This window comes from Toxotes jaculatrix, chromosome 11 (assembly GCF_017976425.1).
Source record: "Toxotes jaculatrix isolate fToxJac2 chromosome 11, fToxJac2.pri, whole genome shotgun sequence".
Taxonomy (NCBI): Eukaryota; Metazoa; Chordata; class Actinopteri; family Toxotidae; genus Toxotes; species Toxotes jaculatrix.
In genome coordinates this window covers 3606371-3631208 of record NC_054404.1, presented here as the reverse complement: position 1 = coordinate 3631208, position 24838 = coordinate 3606371, and the positions used below count along the sequence as shown (strand labels likewise).

General features: G+C 41.6%; 1 protein-coding gene across 2 annotated transcripts in view; it reads right to left on the bottom strand.

The window, feature by feature from the left end:
- cdh11 (cadherin 11, type 2, OB-cadherin (osteoblast)) overlaps positions 1 to 24838 on the bottom strand; it is a 79368-nt gene that overhangs the window by 40662 nt on the left and 13868 nt on the right. The window contains exon 2 of one of the 2 annotated variants that reach the window (XM_041049162.1): positions 3002 to 3067. The gene's annotated coding sequence lies outside the window, so the exon portion shown is untranslated. The remainder of the gene's footprint in view (positions 1 to 3001; positions 3068 to 24838) is intronic. The other variant, XM_041049163.1, reaches the window with a different exon arrangement.

Sequence of the window (24838 nt, the reverse complement as noted above, 5' to 3'; positions counted from 1 at the left end):
TTGAGTTTGCTTGTTGATGAGTTTTGGTGTAAAACTTAGTCAGAAACACACTGTGGTTTCAGGGGAAATCTCACTTCAATATCTCATTTTGCAATCGTTACACTACCGCTACACTTAATCTGCAGTGATGCTGCTGTAAGCATTACATTCACTGTAGGTCGTGCATGCAAAATCAGCACACAAGTTAAATAAATGTACAGTGTGCATGATCTGCATGTAAACAAAGCCAAAACAGTTAATTTTCAGCAGCAGAGCTTCTCAACCGAGGTTAACTCACACCGAAGAGAAGCGTGAACAGATTTTTTGAAATTTTGCTGTAATGCGGTGATTACAAGTGTGTGTCACTGCACCTGAAACTGGTGCGCTGAGGACTGTGCATCTTAAGTTTGCAGTTATGCAGGCAGACTAGATTAATTCTACCAAGCCTCAAGCCTTTGGCTGAGGAAAAGCTCTGTGGCTGAACTGCCTGTAAACTGAAATAGAGCGTAAGAAACTATCTCCTCATATCATAAAAAACAAAACAAGCAGGGGAAGAGAATGGGTGCTCGTCCTAATGTCCTCCTGCTGTCTTTGTGTGTGAAACCGGTATAGACCGAAATAAGTGAGAAACGTAGCCCGGAGCTGCCTCGTGGATGCACGTACAGCCACATAAACACACAATAAATCTGCTGCTTTCCTTCAGAAGCAATTGGCCTAAAGGAGAAGGGACTAATCTGAAACAGAGAGGGGGTGGGGGTGGTGATGTGACCTGAGACTGGTTCAGATAAGCACTTTCGTTTCTTTTATGTCTCTTTTTTTTTTCTACAAAACTAAACTACACACGCATATACAGAGCCTGCCGCCGAGTTGTCATGGTGACAGAGGAGGTCATATCTGGATGAATGCCTCCTATTATGGGATGTGTGCTCAGATCCCTGTTTGGAGGTCAAAAGGTTAAACATCCAATCAGCACGCAGTGTGGCTAAACCCTTTGAAACCATGAATCATAATAAGTTACCAGCAGAATCAATAGATGTCAATGAAGACACATCTCATAGGCAGCCTCAAAGAATAATCCAGGCAAAACCAGATGGAGGAAGAGCTTAAGTCTTCGTTTATGTCTGACTGATATGAGTTTTAAAGGACAACATTTAAGCCTCCAATTACTGAATCTTTGTCCGTATTCAGTATCTATAAATATTGACGTTCTTCGTCCCAAGGGTGTTTCCAAAAGAGCTGATTTTGATGGCAGGGTGGAAGAGCTAGAATAAACATTTACACCTTAAACCTCCTGAAACCCAGGATTAATTAGATACACATAAACCTGTGGATGGATATCTAGATAGATAGATGGGAGCAGAGTAATAACATTATCCACGCGTTAAATCTACTTTAATTGTCCTTATCAACTCATCAATGTACAGGTTTCCTGTGTACATACTGACCAATTTCACCGTGAGCAGTGTTTGATTTAAGCAGTGCTCTCAAATCAGATGTGATGGAAACTCACTGGCCCATGCCTGGGTTTTAATAACAGGCGAACGGTGTCATCATTGGAAAACCAATGTATTGATATATATTAAAAACATGATGACCACTTACAGATGAAGCAAATAACAGTGATTGTCTTGTGACACCGGTGTTAGACTGTAAATGAACGGTCGGTTCTCGTTGTCACCGTGTTGGACGATGGAGAAATGAGCAGGTGTAAAAACCTGAGTGACTCTGACAATGACCAGATCGCTGTGGCCTGACGACTGGGTCGGAGCGTCTCCGAAACGGCACGGGTTACGGGTTGCTCCCAGTCAGTGGTGGTGAACACCTACCACCAGTGTTCTGAGGAGGGACAGACTGTGAACTGTCGCATTGCCAGTGTGTGAGGGCAACGCAGGCTACTGTGGCACAGGTTGCAGAAAATTTTAATGATGGTTATGAGAGGAAGGTCATTATGTTTTGGCTCATTAGTCTATATTGTCAGTGCAAACCATAAAACAGTACACTCATCCCTTTAGTGCTAAACCAAGAACAGTGTTTTTGTATGCACAGCATCATGGTTTGTGTGTTGGTCCTGGCTATGGGAGGAGTAGATCTCTTTAGATAATTAAATGTCCTTAACCATGATATTAATTTTTGAATTGTGGTGCTTGTTTTAATCTTCCTGCGTTTCACTTTCTGCAGTTTACTCAAAATATTCTATGAATAGTTTTTTTTTACTGTGGTTCCTCTCTGACCTACTCTCTGTAAGTCTTTCTACCTATTTGTTTCTTTCCAGTTTCCAGGCTGCAGTTGAAGGATTAGACTGTGCTGTTCTGAAATCGGCTCGTCAGCCTGCCAGCCACTGATAAGCTCACTCAGGATCGATTAGATCTGCCTTTAATCTATTCAACTTTTTCCAGGCAAAAGGAAAAAATGCTTAGTATGGGAGATGTGAGGTTGACGATACGGTGACTTTGGGAACACGTGCCCAGAGGGCAAATGCATTCATTGTAGGCCCCATTTTCAGGCATGAGATCATATTTAATATGCATTTTTACAAGTCCTCTTTAACGAGCTGCTGTAGGCAAATACACGCTAAACAATTCTGAATAATTTTCTATTAACCATGAAGGACAGCGATCACTGCTGACAGAGACAGAGGCAAAAACAGGAAACAATTATTTAAGAAAGATAGACAGAAAAAAACAACACAAACAAACATAATGAAAGCATAAAAGGAAGAAAGAATGAAAGACATGGAGATAAAGCTTTCAGAAAACCTTGCTTTCACCCATCACTCTCACTCTTTCTCTCTGAAAGAGGGTGAGCCAGTTTAGCAGAATGCTAAACAGCCTAGTGGGGCCTGATGTGTCAATGCCAATTCACAGACCTTTTGATTCCATACACACACACACACACACACACACACACACACACACACACACACACACACACACACACACACACACACACACACACACACACACACACACACACAGAGGCCACAGGAATTAAAAAAATAAATAAAATAAATGGCAGAACGCACCTTTAGCTCATTACTGGTGTCGGATATGATGAGGGCTTTCTCCTCTGCACAGTGACACAGATCTGCCTGAGAGAAAGAGGAGAGAGGAAATTTACCTTAGTCTCATATAAGTCATGTAATTAGATATATGTTAACTAAATGTACAGTGCATCTCATAATGTGCATATAAAAAGTAAGTAATAGTAAAAGTAAGACAGTAAGAGAATAGATATGCGGCTTGTTTATGTTAGAATATTTATAAGAACAGGAAACAAACATGAAGTGATGGGTTTGACTTGTAGAAACTGAATAGGCTTGTTGAGAAAGAGCATAACTGGAAATATTTAGTTTCTTATGTAAATTGAAACATTAGCAACTTCACAAACAAACCTCTTGTAACCTTCAAACACACGTAACGCTGTCAGATACTCCTTCTAATCCTCCTTTCTTAAGCTCTGATAATGAATTTCTGAGTTTAAAACACGTTTTCAGTCCACTAAATAACCACATCAACGGAGACGGCAGCAGGCTGACAGAATTCCAGCAGAGATACTGTGGGGATTTGAGATTTTCAGACAGCGTTCATATTGCCCTTACTGTCTTCCCAAATTTATCGCATTTCACTTGCTCACATCAAAACAACTGCACTGTAGTTATGCATGACTGGAACGAGTAAAATATAAATAAAAGATATTTAATTCATGTGTTTACTTAGACAGCACTATTTTAAATTCACCAAGATGCTTCCTGGTTGTACAGTGCACCAGCTGACTGCTGGTTTATGTTTAACACTTCTAAAGTCTTTTTGATTGGCTGGAAACTGCAGACCAGGACGAGACCAATGGTTTGACAAATTCAGTTCTGCATTTCATTTTCTTGGTCATACTGTGGGTTCAGGGTGGATTTAAGCTTAAAATATAAATGTTGCTAGGAAAATTAGATGTTACTTTGATACTTTCAGTGCTGAAGAACAGTGTTGTTGTCATTTCATCTGTTTATGAATAGCTGTCTTAAAGAGACCAGAATAATGACATGAATAAAGCAGTATAACTTTTTGAGACTGATTTAAGCACCGAATGAAAGCACATGAGCTAACACAGATATTTCTCTCCACGTCTGGGTCAGAGCCCAAAGGTAGGACGACGGAAGATTAGAACCGGTCACAAAGGGTTTTGAGGAAACTTAAAATAGGAGCCGCTGTCTTTGTGTTTCCAGTGCATTCCCGGGTCAGAAGAGGTGTTATTAGGGCAGCAAAACGAACAGGACGTGCCCTCGCCTCCATCAGTAACTACCAGTGAGAAGCTACTTAACCCAGGCCTGTCCCAGTGGAGCAGCTCGGGGGCCGGTGGTGGTGCTGTGTGGCTGTACAGAGTAGCTCCCCGGTGTGAGTGTGAAGCAGGGCGTTCTTGAAAATGAGAATTTGTGATTTGTGCAAATCTTCGCAGGGTGAATGAGGGCAAAGTACACAGGAGAAAGCAGCCGAACAACACAAGATTTCCTAAAAGAATGTGTTCCCTTCAATCCTGCAATTATGTGGAAGTGATGGTACATGAGTGAAGAGATGAAGAAAAAATACTGCGAGGGAGATATTTTACAGCGTTGTAATGGCTAAAAATCAAAAGGCCAAAAACTGCCTTTATCCTCTGTGTCACATTTCTTGTATCCACATCTTTCTAATTGTGCAGTGAGAGATCACACAGCTCAGAGGAGCAAGACTCTGCAATAATTTACCCCCCCTATATTTTTTACATCATCTGAAGAGCACAAGTAGATTTAGTGGAAAGTAATATTGTAAGACATTTAACGTGTACCTTGGACTTTTAGACAAAACCTCTGTGCTTTGAAAAGGGCTGTTGTTTCGAACATACTCAGTGACCTCCAACACAGATGAAAGCAGCTTTCTCTTTTATGTTGCTCAAAATTTAACAGTGCTGAATTAATACCTGTTGTGTTTAGTCAGTTCCAACCCTATTCAGTTCTTCCTGGAAAGTTGTGTTTGTAGACAGATTGTACTCTGCTCTTTGCAAACAATTTGTCAAGCGATTGGAACAACGCCCGAGAAGTTGCGCAGACCCTTTAAAAATCAAGAAGACTTTTTAAAAATGTAATAACCAAAGTTCATCTTCTCATGTTTCCCTCATTTTTTTCCCCCATGAAATATCAAATAAAGAAGCCTTTATTAACTTGTTTACGTTGTGAGAGAGTGACGGCAGCACAGTAATCACACTTACATCACCATCAACGTCGTCATGGTTTAGTATCGCAAACAGCTTTATCATCAGCCGAGCGTTATGAGAAGTCATTATTATTCAGTCTTGGTAATATCCCTCCAGTATATCACCAATCATCATCATGCTATCATTATTATCATGTAGCAGATTTGTGTGATCTGTATGCAGAGAACACCGGCTCCTTCCACCTTGTTAAAGGGGGAAAAAAATGGATTTTTATCAGGGTATCTTTAGCAACACGTGCTGACGGAGCACATGTCGTGAATAGCAACAATGCGTTACGTTGTCGGCAGCTACATCGCAGACGTTTTAAAAATTAGGCCTTTTTTGTTTTTTTAAGAAGCCCCACACTGATCATTATTCTGTGATATTAGCAGTGATGCTGTGGAATTATACCAGTCACTGTTGTGCTATTGTTATTCTCATTCTGCAGCTAAATCTGCCTGCTTTGTATGCGGAGACGATTGAGCTCATTCCAACCAGAAAATGACAGCTTGTTATGTGAGAGAAAATGGATTTCACCGTGTTGTGGTATTGCAAGGGACCCTGAGACAATGCTGTCAATACTATAAAGCACTGTCTGAATTGGTTCTCATGTGAAATGCGCTGTGCATGAATAAAGGCCTATTGATTGGAAGGCCACTGCCAACAGCTCTGTTGCGTACATGTTTCGCTGCACGCGCGCAGGCTTCCAGGAGACGATAATATTTTGTATTGATTTATTTTGATGATTTGCATTGGTATCTGAAGAGTGATTTTCCTCACGGTAAACACAAAGAGGATCTGCAAATCTAGTGTTTTGTTTCAGCAATAAATAACAATCAAGAGGAGGCATTTGAAATATTTTATGATTTATGGCTTCACTCCAGTATAGCTCTGGGTGTACAGACTGTTGCTTCGGCTTTAATAAACACAAACTACACGGCTTGTGGTGCGCTTCCCCAATAGGACTGTTCAGTCCTACCTTCTATATTCTACTCTTTTGTACTCCACAACAAGCATCCAGAGGCAAAACACCTGCACTTAGTGTTCAGCTTCCATTTCATGATTCATGAAATTGAACATTTCTATTGTATTGTGATGCATCGTTGTGTGAGCGCTCTTCTCTTCTGTTTGATAAGGGAACCAAAGCAGGTAGGAAATTATATATATGGACGCATGCAAGATATTTGCACACACATTTCATGTATACATGCTTGAAACCTAGCCATTAGTTTTATGCCTGTCATTAGCTAAAAGGCCTGAAGCTGGAATGAGCCCAGAATAATTATTCTGATTATAGTTCTCTATCTGAGCTCTATCCAAACACATTACTCTCTCTCGGATTAAAATCTGGTTTCTAAATCAAGATGCTTGGATTTATTCCATGATCGCAGTCAATTGGAATCAACGCTACCACTAAAGCTGGAGAAGACAAATTTTATGCTGTCTTGTAAAGGCAAAAAATCAGTTGCTAATATTTTGCCGAGACTGGACATAAAGTTTGAAGCTATTTTTTGTGGTTTGACTCTGCAGACAGCTCCTGCTCTCTGACTTGGTAGGGCACTACAACAGATGACCTTTACATGGAGACACTTGGCTACATTCGAGGGCCCTCAAGTCATCCTTGACCCAGAGTTTAAGAAGCAGTTTGGCCTCTGCAGACCTCCTTGACATTAATGGATGGTTATTGAGAGGTGGTTGTCATTTAGGACCAACCAAACCAAACCCTCTCCTCACCAACACCAACTGAAAACACCTGTGATATGTAATCACAGTATCTCATGTCACTGATTGGATGTTCATGTGAGAAAATGATTACATGTGTGAATGTGAGAGTGAATATGGGCTTATGACTATAAGCATGTGTTCATGAGTTAGATGCGCTCAGTACGACTGTGGTGAAATGATGCAAGCAGAATGTGATAGCGGCTTTGAGGATCAGCACAGTGGGTGCAGCTGGTAGCTACACACACACAGACACACACTCACACAGCTATCCTTGTTGGGACATTGCATTGACTTCCATGCATTGTAGACAGACTAACCCCAACCCCTAACCCTAACCTTATCCATAACCAGTTCATTCCTAACCCTAGCCTTACTCTAACCTCAGATATGACGCTTTGCCTCATTGGGACCAGGTTTGGTCGCCATGACGGCTGCTGGTCTCGACCAGTTTGGCGTTTATACCAGACACGATTCCAATGAGATAACAAAAAAATACGTACACACACATACACGTTGGCTGGCACGGACTGGTGGACCCCAGCTGTGTCAGTATTATCCATGAGCCTTTATGCTTTCACACAGGTGCGTGCACACGTAGACAAACACACACACAAGCACATTTCATTGATGTATACAAACTGCTGAAGTGTGCACACATTGTTCAGTTGCTTAAATTCCCCCTGCACGACTTTCACACCCACAATCACAGTCACACTGATCGCTGACCGCTGTGGAGGAAAGTGGCAGCTTCACAATGGTCCATGCAGCGTGTCAGGAATCTGTCTAAATCTGGCACCAGTCAGTAAAATAGACGCTTGCTTTATTTAACTATGTGATTCCTCTTTAAACTTATTTTTGGTGCACAACTCCTTTAATATATTTTACCTTGAGGCAAGCATCCTCCCCTAACTCTCCTCTTCCTCCTCCTCCTCCTCCTCCTCTTCCTCCTCTCACCTCCTCTCTGACTCATTGCTGAGTCTAAAATAAAATTCTACACAGGAGATGCAGGTGCAGGTGGCGGGCAGTTATTTTACCGGGGATTGGCTGGTAACTACAGGCCTATTTTTTTTATCCTTGAGCTCAGACGTCCTGCTCCCATAATAGTGCTACTCCTACAGCACTTGCTGTAGACAGCCAAGTATTTTTCCACTTCCTCATCTAAACATAAAAGTCTGCTTCTCTGTCAGATGCTCACAAATAGCACTATGTGGTTAGATAAGCCTGAAAGATAGAAGTCTGTGTGATTTTTTTTCTTTCCATCTCCAGCGGTTTGCAATAACTTCCTCTCTACCCTTGAAAGCTGTAGTTTTTGGTTTCTTTATTTTAATTACACGCTGACTTACTTTAAAGTATGAGAACACAAATAACTCTCTGAAATACACCTCAGATATGCTGCTTTAGGCCTGACAGTTCTCGTAGTTCTCAGTTTTACCCTTTCCACCTGAAAACAATTAAAACCATAGCAGTGCTGACAGTGCTGATGACTCTACCTGACTTTGGTTTGAGTGAATGACCACATACATTTAAATGGATATTTAAATGCACTTGCTCTTACTGTTGAACTAAGCTGCAGCCACTGAAAAGCACAACATGGTATTATTGCTAAATTTGCAGTGTGTGAACAGCAGGCGTGGGTGTAAGGTCACTGGCAGACATGTTGATGCCGTATGCTGTTTAAAGCAGAGTTTGATCTGAGCGCTCGTGGCAGGATGGAGAAGGTTCCTGTATTTGAAAGAGTTTAATGTTTTTATTACTCCCTTTCTTCAGAGACACAGCTGATTTGTTTCACATTCTTAAAGTATTAGAGAAACTCAGTACTCACTTCAGGAATAATTTGAACAGACCTTTGGGCTCAGATATTCAGTGATGTGGATGAACTGTGACATACATTAACAAAAGAACATGAAGTATATTGTTAGCATTGTTTGAAGCTGGCACACTGTGAAAACGTGCTGCTCCCCCAGTGTGGCAGCACAAGCTCAGCTAATTTTCATGAAAAGTACTACTACAAGTCCATCAGTGTGCGGGCGTAATCTTATTTTATTGTGTAGACTTTGTAATTATGTCTTGTGGCACTGGGAATTTAAAGGTAACATACTGTAGATGAGCAAATTTGGCTGAGACATGTGAGCCATCAGCATTGTCTTTTGGTGATGCTGTAATAAATAGTTGCTTATTATATTTCCCACATTGATTTCTTCTTGGATCAGCTCTGTCCCTGGGGAAGACACTGCTGCTCATTTACAAAAAGCAGTTTTAAAATTAGTGAGGTAATTTAACATTGTTAAGCCTTCGCCCTCCGAGTCTCCCACGGCCTCAGACTTTACTGCTCTAAGGTGAGAGGCTTTTATTAGCCCCATGAGGTTCTCATCTGCACAAACTTAGACATCTGCATCTTATATATTCAGTGTTTCTTCACTTCTTCATTTGATTGTATCAGTAATTTCTCCTTTCCCTGTTTATCACTGCACACGGATAATAAGGAAACTAAAAAAACTCAACTTCCTCATTTTAGGATTCAAAGAAAACAAATTCTGAGGATGTAGAGAGCAGAGAGCAGCTGGGGTAATCTAATTTTGGAGTCAGGGGCAGTCGAGGGATTGTTTCTGAAAGATCACAGGCTTCTTTCTTTCATACTGCTGTACTGACAAGTAGCCTGTATGCAAACTTCAGAACAACCACATGGCATCCTGTTGCCACTATTTGCCTCTACAGTAACGTATGACCTAGTGTTGAAGAACAGGAAGAGTCAGAGGGAACCAGCAGTAGGTGAACAGGCAAAGAGAACTTCACATGCTGACTGAGAGAGACGGAGAGAAACGAGTGACAGTCATTTAACTGACAGGGTGAGGAGGAAGGATAAAGAGTGAGCAAAGAGATAGATGATGGATAGAGAGAAGGAGGCAGAGACAGAGAGAGGAGGAGAAGGCAGGACAGAAAATAAATATGCTTTTTACATATTCAGTTCTGCATGGCTGCGCCGCTTATGCATGTACGTGCACACTCAATTATGACTTGCCTCACTTGTCGATGATTTTCATTTAGATAGTCTGTTATTGTATGACACGCTCTCTTACTCATAGCAGTTCAGCCAGCGGTTCACACATAAACTCACATGAATATGTAATGACCTCTCAAAACTGCATCTTGACACAGGCTTGGCAGTGTGATTCCACTTTTTAAAGTCTGCTCAGAGCATAAAAACAATCACGCCAGCCTTCACATCTGACTTGGAAATAAAATCTTAGAAACGGATCAGAACGTAGCTGCTACCGACACCACATCGCATATAGGCCGAGAGATAATATCCTAAACATCAATTACACATTTAAGAGAAAATGTCATCGTGATCTTTGGAATATTAAGCTAGAAATGTTCTTTTCAGTTTTTATTTCCATTTTTATGTGCTTCCAGTCGGTTAAGGAGTTAGAAAGTTCTTCAACTGGAGAATATGCTGAACATTCAAAGCGAGGGCAGTGGAAAATGTCTACAGTGTCTTCCAGCAAGTGACCCTCTGTGGGGTCGCAACCCAAATATCGAGAAAAAAAGAGGTTCCCTCCAAGGATCAATAATCTAACACATAACTGCTCCTCTATGTCTTTTATAATATACAGTAACACCACAGTGAATAAGCTATTTTGAGTTGAAAGTGCAGCCAGTAAAAAACAAAATGACTCAGTGAATCTAAATTTGATGTAGATTTTGATTTGTCACAGATGTTCAGTTACTTGACCTAAGATGTTCCCTATAAAAATCATGACATGTAGGAATGTATAACAGATTTGTGGATATGTAGGTATTTGTTTTCTTTACGATGATTGCTGATTTGCGATCTTGGGCTCGCCCATCTCTTTATTTACCGCCCCATCACACGAGCTCATGTAAACACAGGCTATCATTGTCCTGCCCACTAATTAATGAGTCCAGTCAGAGGGCTGGATGCCTGCACGCTCAGTCTGCCTCCTCAGAGAAAACCACTGGCAATCCTATGAATCACCGCATTCAAATGGCCGAGTGCTAAAAGAGCAAAAATGATTGAAAACCAAAAGGAGAAATTCATGAGGCTGGATGAGCCATGATAAATGCGTTAGCACCAGATGACATTTCCATCTCCACCTCGTCGATCACCTTGGGGACATTTTAAATGGTGGACCGTGTGTGTGTCTGTGTGTGTGTGTGTGTGTGTGTGTCATATTCAGGATCTGGCAGTTGAAAACAGCTCCTAAACACACACACACACAGAATAACAAATACATGCATAAAGAAAAAACAAAAACAGAAGATAAGGATATTTCAGACTTTGACATACACACACACACACACACACACAAACTACCGGCTGTGAAGTTCTAAGTTTTTATTTTTAACAAGTTTATTAAACCATGAAGCTATAAACTCCTCGTCCCTTCTTTTATTAGGAAATCTGGAGATATTGTGTTCATGTATTATCACTTCTCAGTTTTCTTTTAAATAAGCAGTTTTTTTGTCTTTGAACTAATTTGTTGCGGCTCCTTTTTATTCCGTGCTGTTGTTGTGCACTCCCCTCACTGAGATTTATATATGATACAGATTCAAACAACAGCTGCCTTTTAACAGCTATCTACACACCTACTGTTAGGATGTAGGGAAATTTCACATGTGGGAGAGACCATCGCCTACAGCATCAACATTTTTTGAACTCAACTGAAAGCACAATCACACTTGTCATATGTCCTCTTCTTATTTGCATGATCCTCCCTCAGATTCAAATGTTAAAAGGAGAGAGGTGAAGCTCACTCATGTCGAGCAGGATGAGCTGCAGGTGACAGTCAAACTGCACTTTGAGCCCAGTGCACCTGTTTGATAAATAACAGGAGCCTCTCGAGCTGCAGGAACCTCCAGAGTCTGAAACAAGGTACAAATAGCTCAGTAAATCTGGCCCCGACTCCCCCGCTCCTCTCTGGCCTCTCTCTCTTTCTTTTGGTGTGTCTCTTGGTATTCGGCGGCTGCTCTCCTGCAGCTCAGACTCTCTTATCTAAATCTCCATTCAGACAGAGAAAGAGACAGAGCTGGGGAGAGAGAGTCAGAGATAGATAATACAGGTCACTCTCCAATGACAACTCTAAAAGGCATCTGGGGAGTGGAGAGAAAAGCAGGGGAAGAGAGGAGAGTTGCTGCAAACCACTGTATGGATTTCTGTTGGAAGCCGGCACTGTGAAAAACATGCAGGCTTAATAAGTAGCTTGATATGAAAGTTACTGTACATCTGGTGATTTTCTAGGCTCACAGCGACTTAGCCATTTATTTTAAGATGCTCTGAAAGCCTGTGGCAACGATAAATCAGCAGAAAATATCCACCATGTGCCTGAGTAATGGAAAGCTAAGCTGAGCAACAGTGAGCAGTATTAACTCTTATCGATAGAAGAGGGAATTTGTACCTTTTGTATTCTTTGTCATTTTGATGCTCCAAAAATAGTCTTTTTCAGTGTAGTTGTTTTTAATATGCTTGCAGTGTTGTTTTGGTGATGTATTTTCATGTCAAGGCCAGGGATAAAATAACATTTCAGACTATTAAGACGTTTATTTGACCAGTTTCACCAAGATTTCTGCAAGTATACAGTACATTTTTGAAAGATCACAGTCTATAGTCTTTTTAATATATTCTTGATCCTTGTGCAGGAAAATACTCCCTGTATGCCATCCCTCAAAACGTCAGCTGACCATCAACCCGATGTCAAGCGGAATCAGACGAGCTCAAAGGGACGATAGTGCTATATTTTCATTCTGTCAGGGACCATAAACAGTAATACTGAGCAGCATACAAGACCTCGAGGTTATAGATGTAGGTGTGTGACTGGATTCATGCCAGTTTTGATCCCATTACTGTTGGAAATGTGAGTTTAAACAAAATGAGGCTGTGACCATAATCATAAGACTGTGAGAAATGTGAAACAGAACTAGAAAGTAATGAGTTGCCCTCTAACCACTGATGTTGCTTCTGAACGTTTACCAAGTGTAATGGACTTAAAGCTTTTACATTCTGTTTTCTGTCAGTTCATATTGAACATGTACAACTCCTCACTTGCCCTCTACTGACTGTTTGTCAGTCGTGCTGTACACATAGCACAGTTTCTGTACATAGAGACACAAATACACAAAAATACACACACATCCGCACACTACTATTTTTGAGTTATGCTCCTTCCTAATCTGGAGCAGGAGTAGAAATGAAAAAGGTCCACTTAATACGAGGGTGTTTGTTTTATCTTTCAGCCCCTCCCTGCAGCACAGCAGAGTGGGGGGGGGGGTGTTTATAGATGTTCATTTATCTCTCTCGATTACTCCCCATCTCTCCTCTACCTTTATGTGTCTCCCTCTCTCCATCCCCATCATCGCGTCTTTTCTTTTCTGCCTCCCTCTCTTTCTCCTTACCTGCAGCAGACAGTAAACTCCAAACTAAATTGAATTTGGCATCTTCTCAAACTGCTGTCAAATATATCGCTGCAAGCCAAACGCCAGTATTTTCATTTCCACTCCAGATCTTTTCATATAGTGATGTCTGTTCCACGTGAAGCCGCTTGGAAGTTGCAGTGGGAGCTAACTTGACTTTGTAGTTCTTCAAAGATACATATAATCATATTATAATGAGAATAATGAAATGAAAGTGAGTCACATGTCAACACAGTGCTGAAAATAAATAAATAAGCGATTACAGCATACATCGTTCAGACACAACATTAAAACTGGTAAATGGTTTTAATGTTGTGGCTGATTGGTGTGTATCATGTAGACCCCTTGTAGGCGAGGATGTACTAAGAGATGCTAAAAGAGGCTGTGAGAGAAACTCAGCCTGCCTGCCTGCCTGCCTGCCTGCCTGCCTGCCTGCCCACACTGCAGCCATCCAAGCTTAAAACAACACAATTTACTGTGTTACAATACAGTAAACCTGGAAACAAATCTACCTCGTCAGACCTTTTTACGGTTGCTTTTATTGGCTGTGTGAGCGTGTGTTGAATTGATCTACACCCCCAACACAACTATCCTTTTCAGGTCTCTCTCTCTCTCTCTTTTTTTTTAACCTACTTGTTATATATTTAGCTATTTCTCCTTCCTCAGCTATCCTTTTCCTCTACTCTGTCTCTCTGCCCACCTCTAAATTTCTCTCAACCCCTCTCAGCACTTTCTCTCTCTCTCAGGGTGCTATCACAGGGTTGTAATGTAAAGTCAGCCTCGATCTATCTCCATCACCTCTCTCTCTCTCTCTCTCTCTCTCTCTCTCTCTCTCTCTCTCTCTCTCTCTGTATGTGCTATTAGATCTAGTGGGTATAGCTATAGTCAGCCCTGCTGTCCAGGCAAATGAATGTTAAAAGCCTATTGAGTTTCTTTGTGCTAGCTGCAATAGCTTTGTCCTTATATAGGTAATACGATGTGTGTGTGGGTGTGTGTATCTGTGCTTAGTGTGTTGGTATCTTGTGTGTGTGTGTGTGTACTATATGTAATGTGATGCAGTCTTTTAATTTGGGAAAGGAGACACAGTCAGCAGGTAAAGGTTATGACCTCTGCTGGAGGACACACACACACACTGTAACCTAACATGAAATTGATTTAAAGTGGTAAAGAACATATGAGGCTGTGGCTGTTGGAGCGTGTGAATGTTGTGTTGTACGTTTGGAAAGAAGAACAGTGAAAGGTTATTCTCATTTGTGATGTAGCACACAACAACTCAGTTTCTATACTTTCCTGTCAAAGAGGAAACTTCTCTTTCCTTCCTCAGTCGATTTATCGTATTGTGTTGCTGACTATGAATCCCACTGGAATATAAAACAAATAAAAATATTTTTAGCATAGCAGGGGCAACATCAGCTGTGTGGTAAGTTCCAAAATCAGCTTTGGTTAAATTGCCACTTGGCTTTTAAGCTGAACCTAAAACCAGCCACGGGTCTCGGTGTTTAGGTGGAAGCGGTTTTACTCCGTCTAAGATTCGCTGAGGAGTTGACTGAGTTTTTGCATTGAGGTCATTTCTGAGGCCAGAGGGAAAAGTGGTCCTCCTCTTGACAGTAATGACTTGGAGAATCACTTGGAGAGAGCTGCACGGCGGCAGCGGTAACTGGATCAATGAAGAGACTGCAGTTGGAAAATAGGGGTCGCCGTAATCAATTAGACTCTTAACTGCTGCTGAAATGGTCAAACAACAGCTGGTGGAGAATCTCAGTCACTGCCTCTGCCTCCTCTTCTGTCTGGTTTTTAAACCCTTTTTTTGTTGTTCAGTCACACATTGTGCTCCGGACTGCTCTCTTTCTTTTTAGACTTCCCCCCCACTTTCTATTACGCCTTCGTAAGTTTTGTTTTTCAGCTTTTCATTTGCTATTTAATTGTGTGAATTCCAGTTTGCACTTTCATTGCTCCCAATTACCCTGCTGACATCTTATGTACTGTAAAACCTAAACTGCAGTCGGGGGGTGGGGGGTGGGGGGTGGGGATTCATAGTTGAACACTTTCACTGCCCCAGGCAGCACAAATTGAAGATTTGCATACAAAGTTAAATCTGTTTGCCTTTAATGTGCCTTCATTTTGATTCTGCCCTGCTTCTGATTGTTTTCTCTGATTTGCCTTATTTGCCATCACAAAGGTAAAAGCTGGGTTTCCGTCTTAATTGGCTGCCTGTTACGATGTCTCTACCACAGCCTCTTCTCTGTCTTGTTCCTCTACTGCCCGGATGTTTAACTACCTGCTAACCATCTGTAACGTTGACGGAAACCTGAGGCCGTCCCCATGTGGCGACGCAGCAGGTGTGAGGTCGCGTGTTTTAAATGAAAAACTTCACGTCTCGTCTCTCTCTGTCTCTCACACACTGTAGCTGATTCAGCTCGTGAGCTGTTTGTGTATGAATAATGCACAGTGGGTGTTTTTCTCATTAAGTATTATCGGTGGTGGGTGATTTTGTTCATCTAGCAGCCTGAGTCAGGTGAGCCGGAAATAAGTGATTTGAAAGTCAGAGTGATTGTCTTTAGACACTGATTAAGCACTAAAACAAAGAATACACACGGGACATACGCTTTTTAGAAATGGCTTCACATCCCAAATCCTTCTACCTGAGAACAATCACAATGTTCCCTCCACTGTTTTTCCTCCTCATCATTATATGTACCCTGTGCCGAAGTATCCCGGACAGATTATTTGATGTCAGCAGCAATTACACACACACACACACACACACACACACACACACACGCACACGCACACGCACACAGCTTGCACTCAAACACCAGGGCAGCACTATAAATGGTTTATGTCACAATCTTTGTCAAGCACCCCCCCCACCCATCACAGTATCACACAATCTCACACACACAAACACACACACACGGGTGCGCACACGCACCCTGAAGCATCAGCCATGGAAGTGAAAAGCCACTTCAGAAAAATAATGGAGCTGTGGCAGCCCTGCAGCATGTATGTGTGTGTTCGCATGTGTGGGGCTGTGTTTCTGCGTGTGTTTTCATAAGGGTGTGTGTGTATGTGTGTGTGTGAGTGAGTGTGTGAGTGAGAGAGAAAGCGCGCATTGCTGTAGTCTTCGACGCGGGATGCTTAAGTGGATCTCTGAATGGTTGTGGCCAAAGAGATTTGACCTATTTGCAAAGACGGCTGTGTTTGTGAGTTTGTGAGTTTGTGTGTGTGTGTGTGTGTGTGTGTGTGTGTGTGTGTGTGTGTGTGTGTGTGTGTGTGTGTGTGTGTTAGAGAGAGAGAGGGAGCTGTAATTTACATGTGCACACATGCAAAATGTGAACTCCCGAATGATGCTATAATTGGTTTTAATGTCTTCCCATATGGATTTGACATATGGAGGAATTAATTTACGGTTTTACGTTCCGAGGCTAAATCAGAAGCCGAAAAATCTTAAATTCATTGATATTTAACATTATGAGCAACAAATAGTAAAATGTAATGGGTGGAGCTAAACCGAACTGACAGCGCGGCTTTGACTGCAGAAGGTCATGTAAGACAGTGGAAGACAAAAAAGAATATAAAGAGCTGAGGAGTGAAGTAAAGAGGATTTTCTTTTATCTATTATTATTGAGATGCATCATTTAGATAGACAGATAAATAGATGGAGATAGAGGGGGGAGGGGGGGGGGTTGCTTTGCTTGCAGAGACTTGGCTGCTGATGAATAACCCCATCTGCCTGTCATTACTACTAGAGCTACTAATTCTACACACACATACACAGCAGAATCTGTCACAGATCCCCTCTAAACGGCCTCAGGGGATCCAGGGAGGGAGCAAGAGAGGAAGATAAAGAGAGGAGAGAGCGAGAGAGCAGAAATGCTGGGCGTGTCCTGGGCTGTAGATAAGCGTAGAGAGGCTGCGCTAAGGAAACAAAAACCAGGACAAAACACACGAGGAGGGTAAACACCTGTTTGCCCAGATTTTCACCATCAAACCATCTATTTTTAGAGTGCCATTAAACCAAATCTCAAAGGCTCTTTTGTGCTTTTGTTAGCCTGTTGTGACGTTAGCTGGCTACAGTCTGAATAATTTGTAAAGCCAACAGGCTTTAGGAGACACTGGTGATGCTATTAGAGAATTAGCGGTGGCCTCTGGGATCCCTGATGGCTCGTGTGGATATACAGCCTTTTAAAATGAAGCCTGTCCAGCAATCAATTGAGGTAAAGTGTTGGAGGTTGATCAGAGACGTGGCCAGAGGTCAAACCAATCTAACTGAAGTTCAAAGCAGGCTCATGGTACTACTTGTTCAGGCATTTTCCAGGTCCACTGTGAAATTAAGGCTTTGATTTATTTGTGTCGGTCTGGCTAATTTAGATCTGTTAGAATGGGACAGTGGGGACAGATCAGGAGGCTGCTTTACAGTTTTTGTGTCCTTCAAAATACGTTATTGGTCAAGAGTCTCATACATGTAAATGTTGGGAATTAATTCATTATATGTTCAGCTGATGGTCTGATGTAGAACCTTTGTCTGGCTGAATGGTTCTTCATTAAAGATTAATCAAAAGTTGACATAGTACAGATAAGGCAACTACACGTTGGTCATGGTAAATCTATGGCTTCTTTTAGGATATCGTTTGTTTATCGTTTGTTTATGGCTGAATAAGCCAGACATTAACCTTTTAACAAGATATGTCTGACAACAAAAGAAACAACATCATCCTGAAAGACAAATGCCATAAAAAGAGTGAAAAAGGAACCGTGTATGTCTATGGGAAGAAAAGTATTTCAGCCATAGAGCACAAAGAGGAAGATTTGATTCCTGAGAAGACAAATTTTAAGTTTGCAGTTGTAGAAGTCAGAAATTGCGCCCTCTGTCTTACTAATCCCACGCAAATTCCTGGGAAACCTCACGATTGCTCTCTGAACTGTTTTAGTGTTTGCAGCAACTTGCAGTAATTTAAATCCCTCAAGCTGTTGTTGCTTTTCCATCGTGGTCTGAGCTGAGGGCAGTTCTCTTCCAGCTTAATCAATCCAGCAAGCGGACAGCTTATTGGCTCTGTAACGGCTAACAACTGGAGGTCATGGTTGTGTGTAATGTGACAGAGAAGTGAGACAAGATTATGCCAGGCTGATGTAACCACAGGACAAAGAGTTAAGGCAAACTTTTTAAAAAAAGTAATTTTATCATTATTATTATTTGATTTTTTTTTTTTTTTTTTACTCAACATGTTTTGGAGATAAATTTCTGGACTTCATTGTTAAGCCGTTGATTTGTTTACTACAAAAACCAGGTGTGACGCACGAGACATAGACGGGCTTCCCAAGGACACAGTAATGACAGACATTAGCTTTTCGATGGGACTCAAACTCCTACTTTCTATCTGTGCCACTCATACGCCCACAAACACACAGACACACACTTCCCTGCTTTCTCCTTTGTGTACAGACGCTTTCTGAAATGTTTTAAATTAAAAGACTACATTATCTGCCTCTGTTGCATTTTCCTGACACACACAGACACTTCTACACAAAGGCAGAGATAAAGGGAGAGGCATCATTACCTGTGAGCACCAGTGTGTGTGATGACATCCGTATGCAATACCTGGCCATCCAGAATCCTATCTTTATCTGTCTCTCTCCTGATCTCTGTCTCTACAAACGCTACTAATTTATATATTTACATGAAACAGTCCTTTAGAAGCCAGGAAACGATGGTGATTGCATTAGTTTGCTGCTGAAATTACTTGTCAATCATTTCATGAATTGATTAGTTGTTTGACAGGAAATCTTGCGCCAACACAAGAACATAAACTGCCTCAGATTCAGATTCAGCTCTCAGAGTTAATATAGTGAGACGTCTGGCTTCTCGCACTTTAGATCCGTGTCAGGTGAAATATATGTAAGAAAAGTTGAATTCAGCAACTAGTTATACCCTGCAGGAAAGCAGGGGTTGTCCTTTTCTGTCTGTGTTTGGTGAAACAGAGACTAAGTGGAACAAACAGTCCACCTCTATTCAGATCAGCACCTCTGTGTATTGTGATACACCAGGAAGTGCCCTTTCCTGAGGTGCCACAACACACCAGGTAAAAACAAGCACAGAATTAAAACAGGCAGGGAAGACCATTCATATTTAGACACACACCCCCGCCGTGCATGCCACCATCTTAGAAAGCAGCCTGGCAGTCTGGCTTCCTGTCTGTCCGGGAGTTTAAAGTTTAGGGTGAAAAGGTTGAATGGCAGAGGGAGCAGTGTGAGCTGCCTCTGACTGTTCAACAGGAACAAACAACAGACACCAAAAGACTAAACCATTTACATCACACTCAGCTCATTTGTTAGCTGTTTACTGTGTGTGTGTGTGTGTGTGTGTGTGTGTGTGTGTGTGGTGTATTTTCTAACCTCCTGCTGTGTCTCCCCGCGGGTCCGGCACACACACCATTAAAATAAGTGTCCCTTTTACTGCAGTTGACTGTAGTGTTATGTAAATGAGTGACGTTACAGAGCCTCCCTCTCTCTCACACCTCACTGCTTTACTGCACCGTCTCTGGCATCCACTAATATGTACCAGTAAGAAGTTTTTAACCAGCCACTGTTTCTTTAACGACAGCCCTGCCCCCTCCTGGACCACCCAAACTCTACTGTCACGACTGACTCAATGAACCTTCGCTTTCCAGAAAAGCTCAGTCCCCCTTTTGTTTTGGTGAAATAGACTCATAACAGTTTCATGATGAGAACACAGACACTAAAACCAACCACCTGTTCCCACCACTGCAAACACTTCAGTATGTGGTAGAGCATCTAAAGATTAAGTAATCCCAAATCACAGTTTCATCAGATCAGAAGAAGAAATTATTCTTAACTATGTGGACTACTTTATAGAGCAAGTAAAACCTAGCGAGCAGTGAAAGTACTTAATAAAAAAAAAAAGTGCAGCAGCAAATTGTGCTAAATATAAATCTAGCATCATCTACAGTTATTTAACAAAGTTTTTTTGGCTCACTGTTTAACACTGACGGTAACCCGTTGCTGACCATTTGGCCAAAGAGGCATAAAACTCTGATGTTTCAGGATCTGTTGGAAAGGAAAAACGATCTGCTGAGAGCAGAAATCTAATAGGAATCCATTAGATGAAATCCAAGTTGGCATCATTAGCTACCAGGCAGTTCCTCCATAGTCTGTCATGGTAAAGCAATGCAGTTTTTTCTTCAGCAGTTTGTAGTTCGCCTATCTTTAGCTAAGACCTTGAGTATTTTAAACTCGTGTTTGTGCTCTGATTGTTAGTAGACACTGTGACCTTTCCACTGGTAATAAAATGAAAACGAAGACTGTGTTAAAAAGGAGTGTTTCTTGGCTTCTCGTTGGATGAACAGGTGAGTCCCTGAACTGGCACGTGTCACACACTGTCCAGTATCCAGAGTCTGAAAGTAGTTTAGTAGAGAGGTAAGATCTTGGGGTGGGGGGGAGAGGAAAGGAAAGAAGAGGAAAGGAAAGAAAAAAGTGAGAGAATATGTGAAATACGAGAAGCCGTGGTGGGAAATAAACCCAGATTTTCCTTAGAATGTCCAACCAATCAAGAATGCCAGAAATAACTCAAACCTTTTGCCAAAACCACACACAAGCTCATGCACAGTGAAGGACCGGGGGCCCCAGCCATGGAAAACTCATCAAATTAGGAGTCTGAGAAGGCCAACAAACACGTCTGCAGAGAGAGAGAGAGAGAGAGAGAGAGAGAGAGAGAGAGAGAGAGAGAGAAAGAAAGAAAGAAAGAAGTCAAAATGGAATCCCCTCAAAGCAGGTAGTTTGAGTGTCTGTGTGATTGCTGTCAGACCAGGTTTGTCTCAGCAGAACTTTTAACAGCTGGGAAACTGGCATCTCTCTCTGTCTCTCTGTCTCTCTGTCTCTCTCTCTCTCTCTCTCTCACACACACACACACAGATGTTCCTACTGCAGTGAACAGGGAAGACCTTCACCTCTGAAGTTTCCGTTCCTTATTCTCCTTTTGCCTCATTTCTTCTTTCTATTCTTTGTCTTCTCTATCTCCATTTTTGTGCTCCTCTGTTTCCTTCCTCATCTTGTCTACATTCTTTCCTCCTCTCCTCTTCCCCTTAAATCTTTTTTTGTTCCATATTCAGTGAACACAGAAATCTGCAAAATGCTGACTACTGCTGTAGATCAATCACTGACTTAAGCTGTGATACTTCTGTACATTATTTTAAGTGGACATAATCCAAATCCATCGATTTTAGAGCTTCCCAGAGATGGAAACAACTTTTCCAATCCAGACTGCAGTCATTCACTCCAGTCTTCACTTATTCTTAGAGGCTTAGAACCTGCCTCATCAAAAACAAATAAAGTGTTTCAGGTGTCCTCCTGTCTTTTCTCACCTGTACTCGGCCTAATATACTCTTATCTTGCACCTAATAAGCTTTTTATTACTTGACTGCCTTGCTTTCATTTCTCTCCCGTGGTTCTAACTCGCAGTTCTCGCGTCTGCATGATGCTGATGTTTGTAATCTAGGAATTTGACCATACGCTGCTGTTGCCATGAGCGTGTCAGTTGCATGTGTAAAGGGTAAGCACACACACTTTGGATGAGAGGTCATTTTCAGAGCATTCAGCAAGACCCACGGCCGATGTGGTGGGTAGAGAATCTGACCTGAATTATACAGCTGTTCCTCTGTCTGCGTCAGTTTCTGTCTGCTTATCTTCCCTCTGTCTGTCTCTGCGTCTGTCATCTGTCCATTTGTGTCTTTGCCTTCGGGCTTCCATCTCTTATTGTTCTGGACAGATAAAGAGATTTGGTCGCACAGAAAAGAGGCCTACAAAATCACATACACACACACATGCAGGCACATTCACACACACACACACACACACACACAAGGATGCGTGCACGACCATGCACACAATCAGATGGTTCTTTGCATGAAAGGGTCATTGTCGTAGCGCAGCTACAAATCCTTGCAGCACTCAGCACTCGACAGCTAAAACACACATACACACACATGCGCGCGCGCACACACACACAACACAAAATTCTTGTTGGACAAAACGCTCCTTGTCTTAAAACCTGAGAGCCTGACCCGTCTAAACACACAAAACACACACAACACACACACACTTCCCAGCACACACACGCAGGGCCTCATAAAGGTGGATTACCCTCATTTACAAATGTATGGCTTTGTGACTGACCCATTAGACAAACTAGTGGGAGCACAACCCAATGAATTATTCAGTGACTCCTTAAGGGTTAAAACAGGCGGAAAAAATGCTTGTTAAGATCTGAAAGAACAGACAGAATATACTTTTAAAGAGGAAAGAAGAGAAAAAATACAGCAGAGCAAAGGGGAGAAAGATGGAGAGTTTGTTAGAGGTTTTAGAAGTATTAAATATAAAAGGTTTCTTCTATCAATCAAGGTAGAATTATTAATTGTAAAATATACGGTGCAAACGCATTTACAGTTTCAACAGAGAAAGCAACAGAGGCAGAAAATAAAAGTTAGAACAACTGATGAAACAGCATGAATTATTCAGAGACTCCTAAAGAGAGAAAAAAAGTGGAAAATACGATAAATGAAGGGACAAAAGGAATTTCTTTTAGATTTAAAAACAAAACGCTTATCAAAAATTGAAAAAAGACAAATATTGACGAGTATTTTTGTTAATATCTGAGAGTAATAATGAGTATATTTACTATGTAAAGTCAGAGAAGGAAAATGTAGTTCAACTTCATGTCTGCCGCCTCCAAGCAGACACATGAATGAGCTGAAGAAATGACACATCCCTTCCATAAAGAGTGCAGATCAAAAATCCTCCCAATGATTACATGACTCAGTGGCCTTGGAGAACAAGGTAAATCAATCAAAAGCAAATCTCTCCTCTGACTCCTCCCCTCCATCTGTCCACCTCCTACCTCTTTCTGTCCCCTCTCTCCATCCGTGTCTCTCCCCATCTTTTTTGTCTCCATCCCTCTCTTCCTCAAACCTTCGATCTCTCTTTCTGTATCCATCCAGGCGTATATAAGTGAGTGTGGCAGGCCTGGTTGGTGTGTCTTTGTGCTTCACTGCTTTAATCTAACAAACCCCCACCCAATACCCTGATTTCTCTCTCTCACACACACACACACACACACACACACACACACACACACACACACACACACACACACACACACACACTTAAACATACAAATTCAAAAGGCCGAAGAACTTTTGAAGAGTCATGCCAGATGTTCCAAGCTTCATATTCATACAACATCCTCTGCTTCTCATTTTCCTTCCTTGTCTCCCTTTTCTGCTATTTTGTCCCGTTTCCTCCTTTTTTCCACTCATCTGGCCTTTTATTCATTTTTATCAACTTTTATAGAACCTCCTCTCCCTCCTCTCCTCATCTCTCATTTCTCTCTCCGATCCTTTTATTCGTCTTTATTGCTTTTAAAACATCTCCTTTTTTCCTCCTTATTTATTCCCCCTCCATTTTGTTCCGTTTCTGTTTTTATACTCTTTGTGTCAGTTGCATCCTCCCCTTTTCTCATCCATCCGTAATTTGTTTGGATGTTCGTGCACCATCATCTCTTCCTTTCCTTTCTTTTCACTTCCCTCTCCTTCTTCTCCTCAGTTCCTCTCCTCTTTTTCCCTTACCCCCGTCCCTTAACTGTCAGTGGGGTTTTATATATATTCACTTTCAGCTCAAGCAGCTCAAAACATTAAAGGGAACAGTAGCTTTCTGCTATTGAAGGGATATTCATCCTCAGTTATTTTCTAATAGTGTGGATATGACAGATGTTCCAAAGTTTTTTTTAAAGATCTTTATCTTTCCTTTTCCACTCTACTCCATGTTTCCCTCTCCTTATTATTCATTCATTTTCATTCTTTGAGCTTTTCTTGTTTTAAATGACTTAACTGGTTTTAGACTATTGATGCCGCCTCCACATCTTTCTTTCGTTGCTTGAATTTGATGGCTTTTTTCTTTATTTACCATCTGCACCCCTATTTTAGCCCATTTTTCCTAATTTCCTCCCTGTTTTTTGCACCATTTCTTTCTTTCCTTCCTTCCGAAGTCCCCCCACATCCTCCTCCTCCTCCTCCTCCCTCTATGTCATTCTCTCTCTGAGGCCTATTGATTCTCTGCTGGGGCCTTTTTTCCCCTCTCTCAGCTGTCAGGAGGAGATGGGATCTTCTGATGTCCCCAACCATGATAAACAAATTCTTTTTTCTCCCACAAAACTCCTTGAAATACACAGCACACAGCCACAAATGCATAAATGTAAAACAGATGGGCGTCAGAGAGAGATGATCAGGAGAGCGAGATGGGGGAGGAGGGGGGTGACTGTTTTGCACACCTATTCATCTTCAACATCTCTTGGGGTTGCAAGCTGGGGCTGTTTTATTATGACACTGGTCTTTCTTTTGTTCTCTTTCTTTCTTTCTAATGTCTCTTTATCTCACTCACTTCCCTGCCTACATTTTTCTTTCATATCTACATTTCTATG